Genomic DNA, 19,959 nt, shown 5'->3' with positions numbered 1-19,959 from the left:
GTGTGATAAACACAAAGGGAAGAGCCTTGAACTTGAACATCTTGCTCTTAGGTGATGCAAATGCTTTCTTGCCGTACCATATCCAGCAAGACCTATTTTATACTCAACGACCACATGTTACTTCAGTACCACAACTGGAGGCAGATGAAGGCGGAGCAACAGGGATTGGTCAACAGGGCATGGAAGAATTGCAGTTGTCACAACAGCTTTTTTTATTTGATGGTGCGTTTAATATATGAATACCTGATACGTATTCACAATAGGAAGTTCGCTGCCTTGAAAGAGGGAAATCAGGTGAGAGAGGGAAAAGAAGTGGGGTAGCTGGTATCCTCACCTATTTGGAGGACACCTCGTGTCGCTTTGCGTTCACAATATCGGTATTTGATATAAAAGAATAAGAAAGCTGCACTGGGGCTGCAGCCACAAAACTGCGTGTGATTTCTTCTAGAATTATTACTCTGTTTTGTGTGCGCGCAATGGCACAAATTCTTAATAAATTCTATAAGAATATAATATAGAATTGCTATTCTGGTGGTGGTCTCGTGCGGACGATGCCCTCTCGGTGAGCGCATATTTCCCCCCTCATCTTTTAAGAGATTCAATACATACAAGCATTTGTCTCGCAAACCAGATTTATTTCAAGGGAATTTTCCACGTCTCAATTATTTCTCTCGTCGTATTCGAGTGCTCATTGCCGTGTTATAGTTTGTTAACGAAGCTTCCCCTCAAGTCTAAATATTGTAAGGGAGTTTGTCGTGTGCGTATCATGGCCACGCATGCTTATATCGCCTTTCCGTTTCTCTACCACAGTTGCGCCTTAAAGCCACGGCGCTGCAAGTTTGCTTTCTTTTCCTTCCCTCTTCTCCGCCCTTAAACTGGCTCTCTTAGCTACTGCACGCAGAGGCAAGAAACAGCGCGCGCTTTAGATACTATAGATGAGATGAATATTTACAATTATTATTAGGGTTATAATTATATTCGAGTGCTGATTGCCGTGTTATAGTTTGTTAACGAAACTGCCCCTCAATTCTAAATATTGTAAGGCAGTTTGTCGTGTGCGTATCATGGCCACGCATGCTTATATCGCCTTTCCGTTTCTCTACCGCGGTTGCGCTTTAAAAACCACGGCGCTGCAAGTTTGCTTTCCTTTCCTTCCCTCTTCTCCGCCCTTAAACTGACTCTCTTAACTACTACATGCAGAGACAAAGAAACAGCACGCGCATGCGATCGCATAGATGAGATGAATACATATATATTGAAAAGCATCAGTCATAGCTCTCGAAGTATAATATAATATAATATAGAATGGCTCTCGAAGATAGCTATTCCGGCGGCTAGCTTCCCACGCTATGCGTGCCGTCCTCGCACCTGTTAAAACTTTTCCTAGACGCTAGAACTATACTATTCCTACGCAACCTTGAGCGATCGGAAAGCGCGTTTTCCACACCTGGCCGGCGGAGAGGGGGGGCTTCGTTCCGGCCGCGAAGCTCTCCACATCCCCGTAAGGAGCCTGGTGGTGGTCTCGTGCGGACGATGCCCTCTCGGTGAGCGCATATTTCCCCCCTCATCTTTTAAGAGATTCAATACATACAAGCATTTGTCTCGCAAACCAGATTTATTTCAAGGGAATTTTCCACGTCTCAATTATTTCTCTCGTCGTATTCGAGTGCTCATTGCCGTGTTATAGTTTGTTAACGAAGCTTCCCCTCAAGTCTAAATATTGTAAGGCAGTTTGCCGTGTGCGTATCATGGCCACGCATGCTTATATCGCCTTTCCGTTTCTCTACCACGGTTGCGCCTTAAAGCCACGGCGCTGCAAGTTTGCTTTCTTTTCCTTCCCTCTTCTCCGCCCTTAAACTGGCTCTCTTAGCTACTGCACGCAGAGGCAAGAAACAGCGCGCGCTTTAGATACTATAGATGAGATGAATATTTACAATTATTATTAGGGTTATAATTATATTCGAGTGCTGATTGCCGTGTTATAGTTTGTTAACGAAACTGCCCCTCAATTCTAAATATTGTAAGGCAGTTTGTCGTGTGCGTATCATGGCCACGCATGCTTATATCGCCTTTCCGTTTCTCTACCACGTTTGCGCTTTAAAAACCACGGCGCTGCAAGTTTGCTTTCCTTTCCTTCCCTCTTCTCCGCCCTTAAACTGACTCTCTTAACTACTACACGCAGAGACAAAGAAACAGCACGCGCATGCGATCGCATAGATGAGATGAATACATATATATTGAAAAGCATCAGTCATAGCTCTCGAAGTATAATATAGTATAATATAGAATAGCTCTCGAAGATAGCTATTCCGGCGGCTAGCTTCCCACGCTATGCGTGCCGTCCTCGCACCTGTTAAAACTTTTCCTAGACGCTAGAACTATACTATTCCTACGCAACCTTGAGCGATCGGAAAGCGCGTTTTCCACGCCTGGCCGGCGGAGATGGGGGGCTTCGTTCCGGTCGCGAAGCTCTCCACATCCCCGTAAGGAGCCTGGTGGTGGTCTCGTGCGGACGATGCCCTCTCGGTGAGCGCATATTTCCCCCCTCATCTTTTAAGAGATTCAATACATACAAGCATTTGTCTCGCAAACCAGATTTATTTCAAGGGAATTTTCCACGTCTCAATTATTTCTCTCGTCGTATTCGAGTGCTCATTGCCGTGTTATAGTCTGTTAACGAAGCTTCCCCTCAAGTCTAAATATTGTAAGGCAGTTTGTCGTGTGCGTATCATGGCCACGCATGCTTATATCGCCTTTCCGTTTCTCTACCACGGTTGCGCCTTAAAGCCACGGCGCTGCAAGTTTGCTTTCTTTTCCTTCCCTCTTCTCCGCCCTTAAACTGGCTCTCTTAGCTACTGCACGCAGAGGCAAGAAACAGCGCGCGCTTTAGATACTATAGATGAGATGAATATTTACAATTATTATTAGGGTTATAATTATATTCGAGTGCTGATTGCCGTGTTATAGTTTGTTAACGAAACGTCCCCTCAATTCTAAATATTGTAAGGCAGTTTGTCGTGTGCGTATCATGGCCACGCATGCTTATATCGCCTTTCCGTTTCTCTACCATGGTTGCGCTTTAAAAACCACGGCGCCTGCAAGTTTGCTTTCCTTTCCTTCCCTCTTCTCCGCCCTTAAACTGACTCTCTTAACTACTACACGCAAAGACAAAGAAACAGCACGCGCATGCGATCGCATAGATGAGATGAATACATATATATTGAAAAGCATCAGTCATAGCTCTCGAAGTATAATATAATATAATATAGAATAGCTCTCGAAGATGGCGATTCCGGCGGCTAGCTTCCCACGCTATGCGTGCCGTCCTCGCACCTGTTAAAACTTTTCCTAGACGCTAGAACTATACTATTCCTACGCAACCTTGAGCGATCGGAAAGCGCGTTTTCCACGCCTGGCCGGCGGAGAGGGGGGGCTTCGTTCCGGCCGCGAAGCTCTCCACATCCCCGTAAGGAGCCTGGTGGTGGTCTCGTGCGGACGATGCCCTCTCGGTGAGCGCATATTTCCTCCCTCACCTTTTAAGAGATTCAATACATACAAGCATTTGTCTCGCAAACCAGATTTATTTCAAGGGAATTTTCCACGTCTCAATTATTTCTCTCGTCGTATTCGAGTGCTCATTGCCGTGTTATAGTTTGTTAACGAAGCTTCCCCTCAAGTCTAAATATTGTAAGGCAGTTTGCCGTGTGCGTATCATGGCCACGCATGCTTATATCGCCTTTCCGTTTCTCTACCACGGTTGCGCCTTAAAGCCACGGCGCTGCAAGTTTGCTTTCTTTTCCTTCCCTCTTCTCCGCCCTTAAACTGGCTCTCTTAACTACTACACGCAGAGGCAAGAAACAGCACGCGCATGCGATCGCATAGATGAGATGAATACATATATATTGAAAAGCATCAGTCATAGCTCTCGAAGTATAATATAATATAATATAGAATAGCTCTCGAAGATAGCTATTCCGGCGGCTAGCTTCCCACGCTATGCGTGCCGTCCTCGCACCTGTTAAAACTTTTCCTAGACGCTAGAACTATACTATTCCTACGCAACCTTGAGCGATCGGAAAGCGCGTTTTCCCCGCCTGGCCGACGGAGAGGGGGGGCTTCGTTCCGGCCGCGAAGCTCTCCACATCCCCGTAAGGAGCCTGGTGGTGGTCTCGTGCGGACGATGCCCTCTCTGTGAGCGCATATTTCCCCCCTCATCTTTTAAGAGATTCAATACATACAAGCATTTGTCTCGCAAACCAGATTTATTTCAAGGGAATTTTCCACGTCTCAATTATTTCTCTCGTCGTATTCGAGTGCTCATTGCCGTGTTATAGTTTGTTAACGAAGCTTCCCCTCAAGTCTAAATATTGTAAGGCAGCTTGTCGTGTGCGTATCATGGCCACGCATGCTTATATCGCCTTTCCGTTTCTCTACCACGGTTGCGCCTTAAAGCCACGGCGCTGCAAGTTTGCTTTCTTTTCCTTCCCTCTTCTCCGCCCTTAAACTGGCTCTCTTAGCTACTGCACGCAGAGGCAAGAAACAGCGCGCGCTTTAGATACTATAGATGAGATGAATATTTACAATTATTATTAGGGTTATAATTATATTCGAGTGCTGATTGCCGTGTTATAGTTTGTTAACGAAACTGCCCCTCAATTCTAAATACTTTAAGGCAGTTTTCCTAGTCTCTAAAGCCGCTCGAGTTCACGCTGCTCCTCTGGCGGCCATTTTTCCAAGAAATTATGCTGTCAAAAAATTCGACTGTCGCGGACAACACCAGCCCCTTTCCACATAAGTATGAGGCTCGGAACAGGAGCTATAGCGCTTTCAAGTAACCGCTGGCTTGACGAACCAACCGACTGAGCTACCTTTCCGGGCAACATTGAAGGATCACGAGTTCAAATCACATGTTATGTTCCTTTTCTTTTTTTTAAAGGTATTTTCCTTCCTTTTATCACTGTACGGAAACCCTCCTAAAAAAAAAAAATTATATATCCTCAATTATGTGTGGCCACACATGTGCAGGTCATAAATACCAGGTTCTCTAGCCGAGTGCCATCCATGCGGTATAACCGAGCTCAGATTGGTCCACCTTGACTGATCAAATAGGGCGCCACTGTAGGTTAAATGAGGCGTACAACTCCTGCGGGACCCGCCGTGGTTGCTCAGTGGTCATGGTGTTAGACTGCTGAGCACGAGGTCGCGGGATCGGACCCCGGCCACGGCGGCCGCATTTCGATGGGGGCGAAATGCGAAAACACCCGTGTACTTAGAATTAGGTGCACGTTAAAGAACCCCAGGTGGTCGAAATTTTCGGAGTCCTCCACTACGGCGTGCATAATCAGAAAGTGGTTTTTGTCACGCAAAACACCATAATTCAATTTTTAATTTAACTCCTGCGGGGACGGTAGAGTATCCGTCTCCAGTGCAAGAGGACCGTGATTCAAATCCCGGTGCCGCGCAATTCTCCTCCGGGAAATACAAAAAAGAAAAAAAGAAAAAAAACCGTGTGTTGAGAAATTGCACAAACAGGCCTGGAGTGCGGCCTGATCCCGGTGACCAGAACCGGTAACGCACTCTCTCACCAGAGCAGGATTGGCCACCCTGGTGCAGTACTTGGCCACAACCTCCTATATGAATACAACAATCAAACCCCGGCCCTCAGTCCCCAGCAGCCGCGAAGCAACTGACCACGGCGGCGGTCAGATCTGTAACGCTGCAGAGGGTGCTAAGAATACCTGGCTCCAGACAGGCCGCCATTGGAATCTGAACCTGGCAACGTTTAACGTTAGAACGCTATCTAGTGAGGCGAGTCTAGCAGTATTATTGGAGGAATTAGAGGGTAGTAAATGGGATATAATAGGGCTCAGTGAGGTTAGGAGGACAAAAGAAGCATATACAGTGCTACAAAGCGGGCATGTACTGTGTTACCGGGGCTTAGCGGAGAGGCGAGAACTAGGAGTCGGATTCCTGATTAATAAGGAAATAGCTGGTAACATACAGGAATTCTATAGCATTAACGAGAGGGTGGCAGGTCTTGTTGTGAAACTTAATAAGAGGTACAAATTGAAGGTGGTACAAGTCTATGCCCCTACATGCAGTCATGATGACCAGGAAGTCGAAAGCTTTTATGAAGACGTGGAATCGGCGATGGGTAAAGTCAAAACAAAATACACTATACTGACGGGCGACTTCAATGCCAGGGTAGGCAAAAAGCAGGCTGGAGACAAGTCAGTGGGGGAATATGGCATAGGCTCTAGGAATAGCAGAGGAGAATTATTAGTAGAGTTTGCAGAACAGAATAATATGCGGATAATGAACACCTTTTTCCGCAAGCGGGTTAGTCGAAAGTGGACGTGGAGGAGCCCGAATGGTGAGACTAGAAATGAAATCGACTTCATACTCTGCGCGAACCCTGGCATCATACAAGATGTAGACGTACTCGGCAAGGTACGCTGCAGTGACCATAGGATGGTAAGAACTCGAATTAGCCTAGACTTGAGGAGGGAACGGAAGAAACTGGTACACAAGAAGCCAATCAATGAATTAGCGGTAAGAGGGAAACTAGAGGAATTCCGGATCAAGCTACAGAACAGGTATTCGGCTTTAACTCAGGAAGAGGACCTTAGTGTTGAAGCAATGAACGACTATCTCATGGGAACCATTAAGGAGTGCGCAATAGAAGTCGGTGGATACTCCGTTAGACAGGAAACTAGTAAGCTATCGCAGGAGACGAAAGATCTGATCAAGAAACGCCAATGTATGAAAGCCTCTAACCCTACAGCTAGAATAGAACTGGCAGAACTTTCTAAGTTAATCAACAAGCGTAAGACAGCGGACATCAGGAACTATAATATGGATAGAATTGAACAGGCTCTCAGGAACGGAGGAAGCCTAAAAACAGTGAAGAAGAAACTAGGAATAGGCAAGAATCAGATGTGTGCGTTAAGAGACAAAGCCGGCAATATCGTTACTAATACGGATGTGATAGTTCAAGTGGCTGAGGAGTTCTATAGAGATTTATACAGTAACAGTGGCACCCACGACGATAGTGGAAGAGAGAATAGCCTAGAGGAATTCGAAATCCCACAGGTAACGCCAGAAGAAGTAAAGAAAGCCTTAGGAGCTATGCAAAGGGGGAAGGCAGCTGGGGAGGATCAGGTAACAGCAGATTTGTTGAAGGATGGTGGTCAGATTGTTCTAGAGAAACTGGCCACCCTGTATACGCAATGCCTCATAACCTCGAGCGTACCGGAATCTTGGAAGAACGCTAACATAATCCTAATCCATAAGAAAGGGGACGCCAAAGACTTGAAAAATTATAGACCGATCAGCTTACTGTCCGTTGCCTACAAAGTATTTACTTAGGTAATCGCAAATAGAATCAGGAACACCTTAGACTTCTGTCAACCAAAGGACCAGGCAGGATTCCGTAAAGGCTACTCAACAATAGACCATATTCACACTATCAATCAAGTGATAGAGAAATGTGCAGAATATAACCAACCGTTATATATAGCTTTCATTGATTACGAGAAAGCGTTTGATTCAGTCGAAACCTCAGCAGTCATGGAGGCATTACGGAATCAGGGTGTAGATGAGCCATATGTAAAGATACTGGAAGATATCTATAGCGGCTCCACAGCCGCCGTAGTCCTCCACAAAGAAAGCAACAAAATCCCTATAAAGAAAGGCGTCAGACAGGGAGATACGATATCTCCAATGCTATTCACAGCATGTTTACAGGAGGTATTCAGAGGCCTGGAGTGGGAAGAATTGGGGATAAAAGTTGATGGAGAATACCTTAGCAACTTGCGATTCGCTGATGATATTGCCTTGCTTAGTAACTCAGGAGACCAATTGCAATGCATGCTCACTGACCTGGAGAGGCAAAGCAGAAGGGTGGGTCTGAAAATTAATCTGCAGAAAACTACAGTAATGTTTAACAGGCTCGGAAGAGAACAGCAGTTTACGATAGGTAGCGAAGCACTGGGAAGGGTAAGGGACTACATCTACTTAGGGCAGGTAGTGATCACGGATCCGGATCATGAGACTGAAATAACCAGAAGAATAAGAATGGGCTGGGGTGCGTTTGGCAGGCATTCTCAAATCATGAACAGCAGGTTGCCACTATCCCTCAAAAGGAAAGTGTATAACAGCTGTGTGTTACCAGTACTCACATATGGGGCAGAAACCTGGAGACTTACGAAAAGGGTTCTGCTGAAATTGAGGACGACGCAACGAGCTATGGAAAGAAGAATGATGGGTGTGACGTTAAGGGATAAGAAAAGAGCAGATTGGGTGAGGCAACAAACGCGGGTAAACGACATCTTAGTTGAAATGAAGAAAAAGAAATGGGCATAGGCGGGACATGTAATGAGGAGGGAAGATAACCGATGGTCACTAAGGGCTACGGACTGGATTCCGAGGGAAGGGATGCGTAGCAGGGGGCGGCAGAAAGTTAGGTGGGCGGATGACATTAAGACGTTTGCAGGGACAATATGGCCACAATTAGTACGTGACCGGGGTAATTGGAGAAGTATGGGAGAGGCCTTTGCCCTGCAGTGGGCGTAACTAGGCTGATGATGATGATGATGATGATGATGATTCTATGTAATATAATAAATAAATAATAATAATAAATATATTTTGTTCCAATAACTAAAAAGCTTGACATATACATGAATACGTTGCGTTAAGTCTTTACACTGAAACAATGAAAGACATATATAATTATGTTGCGTTCAACTCTTGCGCTCAGCGCAATATAATCATGAGTGTGCACCAACTAGCCCCGTTGGTCACTTTCATAGCTGTGCCATACTTTTCACAAAAAGTGCATTGGCGAAAGCAAAGCAATCTCCATAACAGGCATCTGCTGGCGCACAGTTGTAAAATCAAGGTGGTAATATTTAAGGTATATATATATTACACGCACCCAGGACTTTCCTTCCCCGAGGGGGGAGGTAACAACGCCCATAGCAACTTTTCTATGAAAATGACGGGAAGGGGGGGGGGGTACTTTTACTAGTACAAACGTTGCTAATTTTCACCGTTCGATATAAAGGCGCGTGAACGCACAAAAAAGAAATAAAATAAGGTGTATCTACTAAGCACGCCTGTGATATACACTTATCCTTTACTTGTCAAAGGAGGAACCACATCAAATTGACTCGCGCAGGAAATAAACGAAGGAAGGACACAGCCGAGAAGTAAACAAACTAAAGCATAAGATGAAGATTCCTAGTAGTGTCTTTCTAATTAGCCCTGTAAGAACTATTGAGAAGCTTATATTTGCGAAACAATCATGGTTCTTTTGTATCCATGGTTTTCCGCTCTACCAAGTTAGGTGCCAAAACCGACTCGTATTATGATTTAGGAAGTTGCGTAATAAAGCGTCGCTGCCAGTCCTATAGAACCGCGTAGAGTGCAGGACGGTGTGCTTCTAGACGTACTGAGCGACTGAGCCCGCCGCGGAAGGTTAGAAAAATACCCAGATAAGCACAGCAGAGAAGTGATTATGTCAGGTGGCTCGACTAATAACTGTAGAAGCGTTATTCAAAACACACGGTGCCGTTCTCCACTTCTGGTGTCGTTTTCTCTACTTATTTTCTAAATAATAGGATTTTCACGCTTACACATTTTCACAAACAGTTAAATTTGTTAATTTTTGCTTTTCCTTCCTGTTTGAATGTTGCCTCGGCTCTCTCCCTGAGAAGATCACTTAATTTTTCAACTTCATGCGACTATTGTGTACCGGTGCCAATTTTGCACGAGAAGTGCTGTACAATTAGGGAAATAACCCGACGGCGTAACGGGTGTCGTTCATATTGCTTATAGGTTCCGCGGTTATTGCTGTCCTTAAGTGAAATTTTCAAATTATTTGGGATGGCTGTGAAACGTAGATCGCTGAAAAAATATCAGTGGGGGCCTTTCCGGCGGCAGCACCTTGAGGTTTCCAAACAAACAACAAAATATTGAGAAAGGCAAAGACATTCCGCCATTTCATAGCTGGGATAATATCAGTCTGTTTCACGGCTTCAGTTCAGTGTCCTTTCCCTTGACCCGATCAGCGCTCGCTTCCATACCTCAGTCAGAATAATAATGTAACAGCAGACCAGGGTTGACGGCCGAACAGCTGTCAAGTCTCAAGATTGATTTGGCTGCCCTTTAGGAATGAGGGTGAGGAGTGGTGGAGTGACAGGGAGGGTGGTATGCCGCATAATTTCGGCGGGGGGAGGAAGGGCGGCCTAGTCCTGTCGCAAGTGCGCAAGTCAAACTGCGCAGCTGACTTCACGTATAGATGATGGGTGCCGGTGTGAGGGCGTACATGCGTTGCTCAAGTGGCCGAAGAGTGCCATGATGTCGGGAAACTGGAACACTTGGGTCACGTCGTCTCCTTGGCGCCGCACTTGCTTATAAATAAAAGTATGGCTCTTGTGATGCTGCATAAATAAGAGGTCAACGAACTTTGTCTTTGTCGTTCTGCGCGCAGTACAACTTACAAGATGACCTATCAACAAGTTCACATAGCTAGCTTCAGCGCATAAGCAGTATTCGGAACTCAGCTGCAGCGAAGTCGTCGTGTTAACCCAACGAGATTCTCGCGCTACATGTGCTCCGCGCCTGCTTCTGGAAAAATGATGTGTGTTTATTTCCCTTGACTGGGCATAAGCGGTGCCTGCTCCTTGCCATATTCTTGCACCAAACGCAGCAACAAGCACCAACCCGAAACCCCACGTCTGCCGCCGAAGGAAGCCGCAAATGATCTGTGTGTGATTACTGAACGCGGGAATGGAAATTCTGAAATTCAACCTTACTTCTAGCCTGGACCGCCCATCGTGTGCTGCGGTTGTGTATATATATATATATATATATATATATATATATATATATATATATATCGACACATGGTATATCCGACAAATCAACTTTTCCTATAGCTACCGCCACTTGTGTAGAAATCTGCACATGGCGTCATACCGTTTTAACAGATGCGCCTGCCGTCCACTTTGTTGTACTGTTTCGCGTGTTGTTGTAGAGGAAGAAGCTAGTAGCAGAAGCAGCTAGAAATTAGCGCAGCTGTAGATTTAAATACACCGGGAGAATCTTGTGTCAGCAAGTCCTCCGTTAGCAATAAATGCGTTTCCTGTCCGCAAACACACATTAGTGTTTCTTTCTCCTGGGGCCCTATAACGTAAAACTATTACAATATGTATTTATTCCAGTCGACTGACATCAAGTATACGCAACCACGATGCAAGAATCTGGCGGTGACCCGCAGCTATCCCTGTGTACCCGAATCAAACGCTCTCCACGTTTATAGGAGGTCACTTTCATTTGTTTTTAAAACAAATAGCATTGCCTACATTGAGCGGTTTTTCTTGTTTAATTGGCTGACAGGAGGCGAGGAGCACGCTCAAGGCGACGGGATTTTGATGAGGAGAAGCCAGCGCACTGAAAATAGATAACCAGATGAAGAGGGAGGTTCCGGCGTCCGCGATTGGTCCGCTTGCGTTGCTTAGCTTGCAGTGTCTTGTCCAAAATCGCGGCAGCGTGCAACGGACAGTTAAGATGCCGGCCAAATAGGTTCCTCACCCAAGAAGAGTTGGCAAAGCGATGTCGCATACGTGCCGAAAGGGCTCGATAATGTTATACGGGTCACGCAAAAAGTTTTGTTATGCGCAAATAAAACCATGCTTTCCGGCACGTATGAGTAGCCAGTGCCTGAGCAATCGGCGGCAGCCATATTCCTTTCGGAACACGGCAGGCTGCGGCTATTCAGAAAAAAAATCTAGTTTTGTTCGGTGTAGCTTTAACGCGTACACGCCACTTTGACGCAATGATGTTTCGCAGTTTTGTGATGTCGAGTAACAGACAGGGGAAGTGGGTGCAGCCTGGAACCTTTTGACCAATAGCAGAGGTTTAATGGCGAAAAGGCGTAGAATCAGAAATAATTATTCTTCTTTTCTTCGGTTGAATCACGCATAATAGGTGTGTACTCGTCGTGTCAAATTCGGCGCTATCGCTGTTTTTGTAAAGTCGTGTGACAGACTGGCGAAGTGGGGCTGGTGCAAAAAAGTTTCCGACCAATCGCGGGGGGCTGATTGCAGAATTGGAATCGAAAAGTTTGGAACAGTTTTACGTTATAGCGCCCAAGCTTTACTTTATAGCGCCGCTGTTTGTGTATGTCCGGTTGATTGCTTGTCAGCCAGCATTTACTCGGCATGTTTATTAAATGTTCGGTTGTTAGGTCATCTCGGTTTTATTCGTACTATGTGTTCTGTGGTGCCGTTTTGAGCCAGGCTATTGACTTTTTTAGACTGTAACAAGTCACTGTAAAGGCCCTTATGATGCTCTCCTGTACGCCGTAAAATTATTTACTATGGAAGTTTTGGTAGAGCGTGTAGTGCAGAGCAGGTTATAACAAGGTACGCTATCTTTTAATTATATAAAAGGTTTATTACGAAATTTCATTTATGTATGAAGGTGGCCAGAAAGTACTACGGCAAGAATGCATCATAAAAACCAGTGGTTGATGAAAGCAAACGATAAAACAGGAAATAGACAAAAGAAAAATAAATAGAGCAGTACAGGGACGAAAAATCGGGACCATTAACAGCGCAAGGAACTCATCTTTTTAAGCATGAAATGCTTTTAGCTCCCTGTGTCGGCGACATTCAAATAACCTTGAGCGAAAAGTCACAGCCGTTATACAGGCACTCAAACCAGAACTTCCGGGCAAGTGGACCACATTATATACGCTAGTTACTCCTAAACAAGTTACAAAATTAGTGCTCCCGAGATCTTCCTAATGTTTGTTCACAATATCACTCAAGCTGTAACTTACCGTACGCTGAAGTTTTATTTGTCATTACCTATAGGGGGCGATGTTCGAAAGGGACATACAGGATACCATACATTTGAATTCTGGGAAAAGTAATATGCTGCGGATCTACAGCGTTCGCCGAGCTGCTGTGCGGCGTGGCGTCGGACGCGTGTGGAAGCGTTGGTTTGCCTTCGATATGCGACAGTCGCCGAGCTGCGGCATGGCGTGGCACCGTAAGTGTCTGAGTCACTGCTTTGCCTTCACGGAGAAAGGAAAAAAAATTGCCGCTGCTTAGCTCAGCAAACCCTGGATATGCAAAGCGAATTGTTCGTTTAGCCCGGTGAAGTCTTAGATTCACTTCGTTAACCTTTTATTTAGCTGTACTTATTATACTTAGGTATACAATCATCGCTAAGCCAGTTATGACGGCTGTGCCTAGACATGACTGTGGTTAGGCTTGGGTAGAAACGCATCGTTCGATGGCGCGACGGCTGTTCTGCCACAGGGAAAGCGCACGTGCTCGACATGCAAAGAGACGCCGCAAACGTGCGCAGCGTCGAAGCACAAACGGACAGGGCGCGTATGCGCCCGCTACATTGATCTCGACGGTGCAACACCTCTTCTTTTCTGCATCCTCTCCAGTGAAGCAGCTCACTGGGCGATATCCACGGGTGGTCAGACGCCGCCTGCCGACGACGGCTCAAAGCCTCCTGCTCCCGTGCAGCGCTCAGAGAAGATGGACTGGCCTCGCTCTCATCCATGGCCAAGCTCGCACTGACTAGGCGAGCGCGGCGCTGCTCTTATAGGCAGACGCGCGGCGAGTCACGTGGTCAGGCGGCGATCCAATGGCTAAGAGCGTATGCGCCAAGCCGGCGGCGGTGGCGGAGCTCGGCGCGGCGAGTCACGTGATGGGTTGCCAGCACTGCGGCGCAGATGCGGTCGAATGAAGGTTAAGTTGGTGGCGACGCTGAAAGAAGGCTCGACGCGGTTAGTAAAGCTTTCGCAATAAAAGTAAGGAGAGAACATTACGTTACGCAGCAAGTGTTAGAAAGCGAACGCTCCGTGAAGCCAGCCCTTTGCTCAGCGGTGGACCAATACGCGAGCTCATGCGTCAAGATCACGAAGTAAGAATAGAGATCTGCTGAGACGTTTGGTCGCTCCTCCTTCAGGCGCTTTTCTTCTACTAGCTCTGTAGTATGCTCTGTCTGCCTGGCGTCCTATGCTGACTGTCGTGCCTCCTTAAACCGGTTTTCTTCTAGCTGGGCAGCTTGCATAAAGACCAGTGCACAGTATAGCGTGATGGGGTGTAGTGTGGGGGCGTGTGCAGTTGTGAGCATGAACTAGACCCATCTTAATATTGTGGCTAGTATCATCTCCAACCACTCTGCTTTGCGTAGCCATTGCATGCTTCCATGTACTCTGGAATACGAGAGTGCCAGCAGGTTTTTTCCGATACACGGAACTGGAAGAGCGCGCTTGTATGAGCAAGCTGCCGGTTTGTCTATTGGAAAAAAATTATCAGCCCTTCCACTCTGAAGTAGGACGAGGAGCGAAGCTGTGGTGTGTTGTACCTCAGTGGACGCATCTATGTATATATAAGTACAACAACAATAATAATAATATTAATAATTTATTATCAAATCTGCGAGTATAAGTACAGAAATTGGGTTCGCCTAAGCCATCACAGTGGCTTGTCACGCGAAACCCGGCAGTCAATAACAAGACTCAGCTAGAAACTGACTTTTTTCTTTCGCGAGAAAAAAAAAACAGAGACATATAAAACTAAGGTAGGGAGTGATGAAGTACAAAGAATCACGAAAAAGAACAACAAAGAAAAGAAAAAAAAACGGAGAAACGACCAGAGAACGATGACATGTTTCAACAATGATAGGAAAAATAAAAATATGGCGCCTATAATCATTCTGTGTACAATGCCCTTAAAGTTTTGCGAATGTCACGTACAGACTTACAGGAAGAAATTTCAGCAGGAAGGGCATTGAATATATCTGGAACATAAAATGCCCGAGTATATCTGCCAAATCTGGTACGTGTGTGAGGAACTGAAAAAGCAGGTGCGCGCCGTAAAGGATGGCAAGGCACAGCGGGTATTTTAAAGGTACCCGTCCAGAAGTGTTTCAGTACCACTGTTTGAACAAACAGTGAGCGCATGTTCGGCATTTTTAGCATCTGAAAAAGGTTCATCCCTTGTGGTCTGTATACGTCACAAGTAACACTTTTTAACATACACTTTAGCAACCTATTAACACGGTGATTCCAGGTACTAGAACAATGTACAGATGTAATACCATATCTGAGCGCACTGTAGGCTAACGAGTGGACCAAAAGTTTCCTAACAGACAAGGGTAAAAACAATTTGATGCGGTACAGTAAACAGACGATTTTTACGAAGTTGGACACATATGTAAGATAAGTGAGTAGAAAAAAGAAGGCTGGATTCAAACCATATGCCCAAATACTTCACAGAGTCCGAAAATTTTATTGGAGGGCAGGAAAAATTAAGACATCGAGAGTTGTGCAGATAAAGTGAAGAAGAAAGTGAAACACGCTTGAGTGGGCGATGGAAGCAAACCAACTTTGATTTAGAATGATTGATGTCAACTACATTTGCACCAAGATAATCCTTTAATTTGCCCACGTCATTTTGAAGGATTGAGAATGCGTCTAGAAAAGTCACATGTGTGGCTGAAATTGCAGTATCGTCTGCATATTGAAATAACTCGCAGACAGATAGCACGTTGCACATGTCCTTAACGTATATACTAAAAAGTAAGGGAGACAATATGCAACCTTGTGGCACACCGGCCTTCAGAAAAACACGGGAACTGCAAATGTCTGAATTGGACACAGTCTGGGAGTGATCTGTAAGGAAATGGTGTAGCAATCGGAAGAAAGGTCCTCGAAAACCTAAATTGTAGTATTTCTCTAGCATAATCGAATGGCATACCGTGTCAAAGGCTTTCGCCACACCTAGAAAAAGTGCGCAACATACAAGATTTTTTTCAAGTGAAGAAAATAAATGGTCACTCAATTGTTCGAATAAAGCCTGAGTGCCCCTTTTTTTTCAAGAAAACCGTATTGACAGTGGGGGCATCGTGTAGTGAACTTTGTCAGGTATGGACCGTTACTCATGCAGTGCTCACTCTACCGCAAGCAAATCGACGTGTGCTGATCGTGCGGCCGCCTCGGCCATCGCGCCGACGTGTGTCCCAATCCAGGTGACGCTATTTGCCATGGCTGTGGTGCCTCTAGTCCCGATACGTAGCATCAGTGTACCCCCAAGTGTAAACTCTGTGGTGGCCAGCATCTCACGGCTAATAAGGACTGTGCTCAAAGGTTCAACATCCCGTACATCGTGCGTCGTCGTCGCAGTGAGCGCGCCAAGATGGCCGGTGCCCTGTCGCCATCCCCTCAGCGGCTCTCGGACACTGCGGAACTCGTCCAGGCTTCGTCCACTCCGAGTGCTCAGCGCAGAGGACGCTCGCGTTCCAGGGGCCGCTCTAGAGTCCGTTCCGCATCCAGGGGCCACTCCACCTCCAGGACACGTTCCGGCTCCCGACGTGGGTCCAGAGGACGGGCCTGTTGCCGGGGACGCTCGGGTTCTCGGCCTCGCTCCAGCTCCAGGCCGGCGCGTGACACGTCGAGGGGGACCAGCTCCCACTCCCTCACGCCCACCGCCCTTAGAAGCAAGTTCACGCTCTCCTGGGCCGACAAGGTTCGAGGGGGACGTGAGGGTCCAAGAGGTGACGACCCGCCTCGCGATTTGCACCACTCACACAAGCTCGAGTAGTTACGACGACTTAACAAGCAGTTGAGGAAAGAAAACGCGCAGGTTCAACAAGAAATGCGCAGGCTCGCTGCGAAGATGGCGGAGATTAGAAAGCTCGCGCTTTCAGCCTCCTCGCCGCAACCCGCTTTGGCCCCGGTCAACCCGTTTGGCCGTTTGGTCAACCCATTGGCAACCCGCTTTGGCCTCGCCCGCCCAAGCTTCGAACGGTAGAGAATAGACATTAAGACGAGACTATAAAATTGCTCTCAGAACTCAAGGATGCCTTCGCCAGCATGCCGGCTAGCTTTGCAAAGGTTCAGCAAGCTATTGCTCAACCAAAAATGGGCTTAGGTGCACTCAGCGAACGGATAAGCAAGTTAGAGGAGGTCGATGCCAGGTGAAAACCCAGCCGCGCTCCTTCGCAGGTCGCAGCACGACGTCGTGTACTAGCACCACCGACGGAGGGCGGGTTTCTCAGGGCCGTTCAAGCTTGCTCTCAGCCTAGCCATGGATAGTGCGGACGAGAACTTTAGTATCTGGCAATGGAACTGCGGACGGTTTCCCAACAAGAAGCCGCTTCTGCAACAATATTTAAGAACTCTAACAGTTAAGCCCCAAATCATCGCTATTCAGGAAGTTGCAACTAGTACCCCTATCAAACTCGCACGTTATCTGGTAGTATCCTCACATTCAGGAGCTTGGGGAGTTGCTAACTATGTCAACAAAATGTACAATTGCCTCTCTCGCGACCTCGGCGCAGATAGTGATGGTATCGAGTACCTCATGACTGAAATCCTCATGAACCCACCAAGAAAGGGCCTCAGAAGAAACAGCCTCTTTAACCTCAACGTATACTGCAGCCCCAGCTACCGAAGCGCGTGGGCGAACTCTGTCCTCAAGAGGACCGTCATCCTGCCCGGTGGGCACCCCCTTGTCGTCGTCGGTTGTTTGAAAGCCCCACACAGGGTGTGGGGATACACCCATGGCACGCCCAAGGGACGCGAGCTGTAGTGGACTGCGAGGAAACAGGACCTAACCCTTATCACGGATAAGGATTTCCCCACAAGGAGAAGCAACTCCACATGCCGGGACACTACCCCAGACCTCTCTTTTGTCAAGAGCGTAGGGGAGGTCAAGTAGGTCAACACGGCTCTAGATCTCGGAAGTGACCACTACGTCATCGAAGTCTCCCTCGCGATTGCCCGCTATAAGACGAGGAAATTCAAGGTGATCGACTGGGACGTTTTGCGCAAGATCAGAGCCGAGCGCGCACCGACGGCCGAGACAGATTTTGAAGGTTGATGCAAAGGGATCAGGGATGACACCGTGGTGACAACCAAGGAGTTCGTCACTGGCCTCGACGTTGACAATGTGGGTAGCAGGTTGGCGCACCTGCTGGAAGCCAAGCAAGCCTTCCTCACGAGATGGAAGGGGCAGAAGCATAACAGAAGGCTCCGCAAGAAGGTATGCGAGGTTAACAGGGAGATCGAACAGCCCTGCAAGAACGTGTGTAAGCAACAATGTGATGAGCTCTGCGAATCCGTCGAGGGTCAGCTGAGATCAGGCAAGAGCTGAGGTCTGCTCAAACAGCTTCTCGATGAGGGCAGCACCAGATCCAGCAAGAGATAATCCCTCGCCCGAGCCATCCATCCAGCTACGTACTCTACGCCGGACGAGTTGCTTGTCGACGTGCTCATAGGCAAGTGCCTGCCAGTCGCGGATAGCTCTGCCCCTACCCAGTTCCCGGACTACGCGTGGTGTGCGGTGCCGGAGTTGGACAAGGACTTAAACGCGGCCGAGAACCGAGATGTTCTCTTCTCACTCAACGTCAAATCTTCCCCTGGCCCAGAAGGCGTCACAAACAGGATGCTGAGGAATCTCGATGACGAGTAGATCGACTTCCTCACTGAAAGGATTAATGAAGTCTGGTGCAGTGGACAGATCCCCACACAGTGGAAGGCGGCCTGCACGGTACTCATCCCCAAACATCAGGAATCAGCACCAGGAATCGAGGATCTAAGACCAATTTGCCTGACGTCATGTGTCGGTAAGGTTGCAGAGCATGCCCTGCTCAACCGGCTCAAGGTGCACATTGAGGCCAATGACATGTACACACACAATATGATTGGTTTCAGAGCCGGCCTCTCGACACAGGACGCCAAGAAGCTGATAAATCAGCAGATCATCGACCGGAGCACGGGAGATACCAGAGCCATCCTTGGATTAGACCTGCAGAAGGCATTCGACACTACCTCACACGAATTCATTCTCCAGTCTATTGCCGGCCTCGGGTTGGAAGAGGGCCTACGACTTCGTCCGATCCTTCCTGAGCCAGAGAACTGCCAAACTCAAGCTCGAAGGATACCTCTCGCAAGAGATCACTCTCGGTTCACGTGGCACGCCTCAGGGCTTAGTCATCTCACCAACATTTTTTAACATTGCAATGATCGGGCTTTCTAAGGAGCTCGCGAAGATTCAAATTATCAACGATACCATCTACGCAGGTGACATCACCATCTGGTGCGTCGGCGGGAGTGACGGCCAAGTTGAAGCCGCCATGCACAGCGCCATCGATGTGACCGAGCGCTTCCTCCACCACACTGGGCTCAGAGGTTCTCCATCGAAATCTGAGCTACTGCTCTACAAGAAAAGGCCCAAAGGCGGCGGCCATCGTGATTGATAACCGGCGTCCGAAAGCTAAATACGGCTTTTCACTGTTGACGGATCTCCGGTGCCCAGAGTGGACTCGCTCCGAATATTGGGGATGTATATCGAGTCTAACGGTGCCAATGGAACCGAACTCAGAAAGCTCACCGCCAAGACAGAGAGTGCTCTCGGCCTCATTCGGAGGATCGCGAATAGACACACCAGGGAATCAAGGAACACAATCTCATCCGCATTATACATGCTTTTGTTCTCTGCCACCTTTCATACTCGGCGCCCATGCATAATTGGCATGTTGCAGAGAGGAGCAAGCTCAATTCACTCATCAGAAAGGTCTTTAAGCTAGCCCTCGGCTATCTTGCAAGTACCCACAGCGAATACCTGTTGAAGCTCGGAGTCCACAACACGCTCGAAGAAATTATCGACGCACCAGAGCACCCACTGCTGCTCAGGCTATTCGGCATCCCGACTGGCCGCAAGATACTCGACGAGATGGGCCTTAATCCTGTCGATCAGTGCCCCGACCCCGTGCGGATTCCCAGCGACATCAGGTCTCAACTGCACATCGCCTCCCTTCACTGTAATATTCACCCCGCAAACAACGTCGGCAGACGTCGGGCCAGGAGCACAGCTCTACTCGAGCATGTCTGCAATAACCACATTGAGGCAAGCTTCGTGG

The sequence above is a fragment of the Dermacentor variabilis genome, chromosome 3 (assembly GCF_050947875.1).
Source record: "Dermacentor variabilis isolate Ectoservices chromosome 3, ASM5094787v1, whole genome shotgun sequence".
In the NCBI taxonomy this organism is placed as follows: domain Eukaryota; kingdom Metazoa; phylum Arthropoda; class Arachnida; order Ixodida; family Ixodidae; genus Dermacentor; species Dermacentor variabilis.
Note: the sequence above shows the minus strand (reverse complement) of the source record.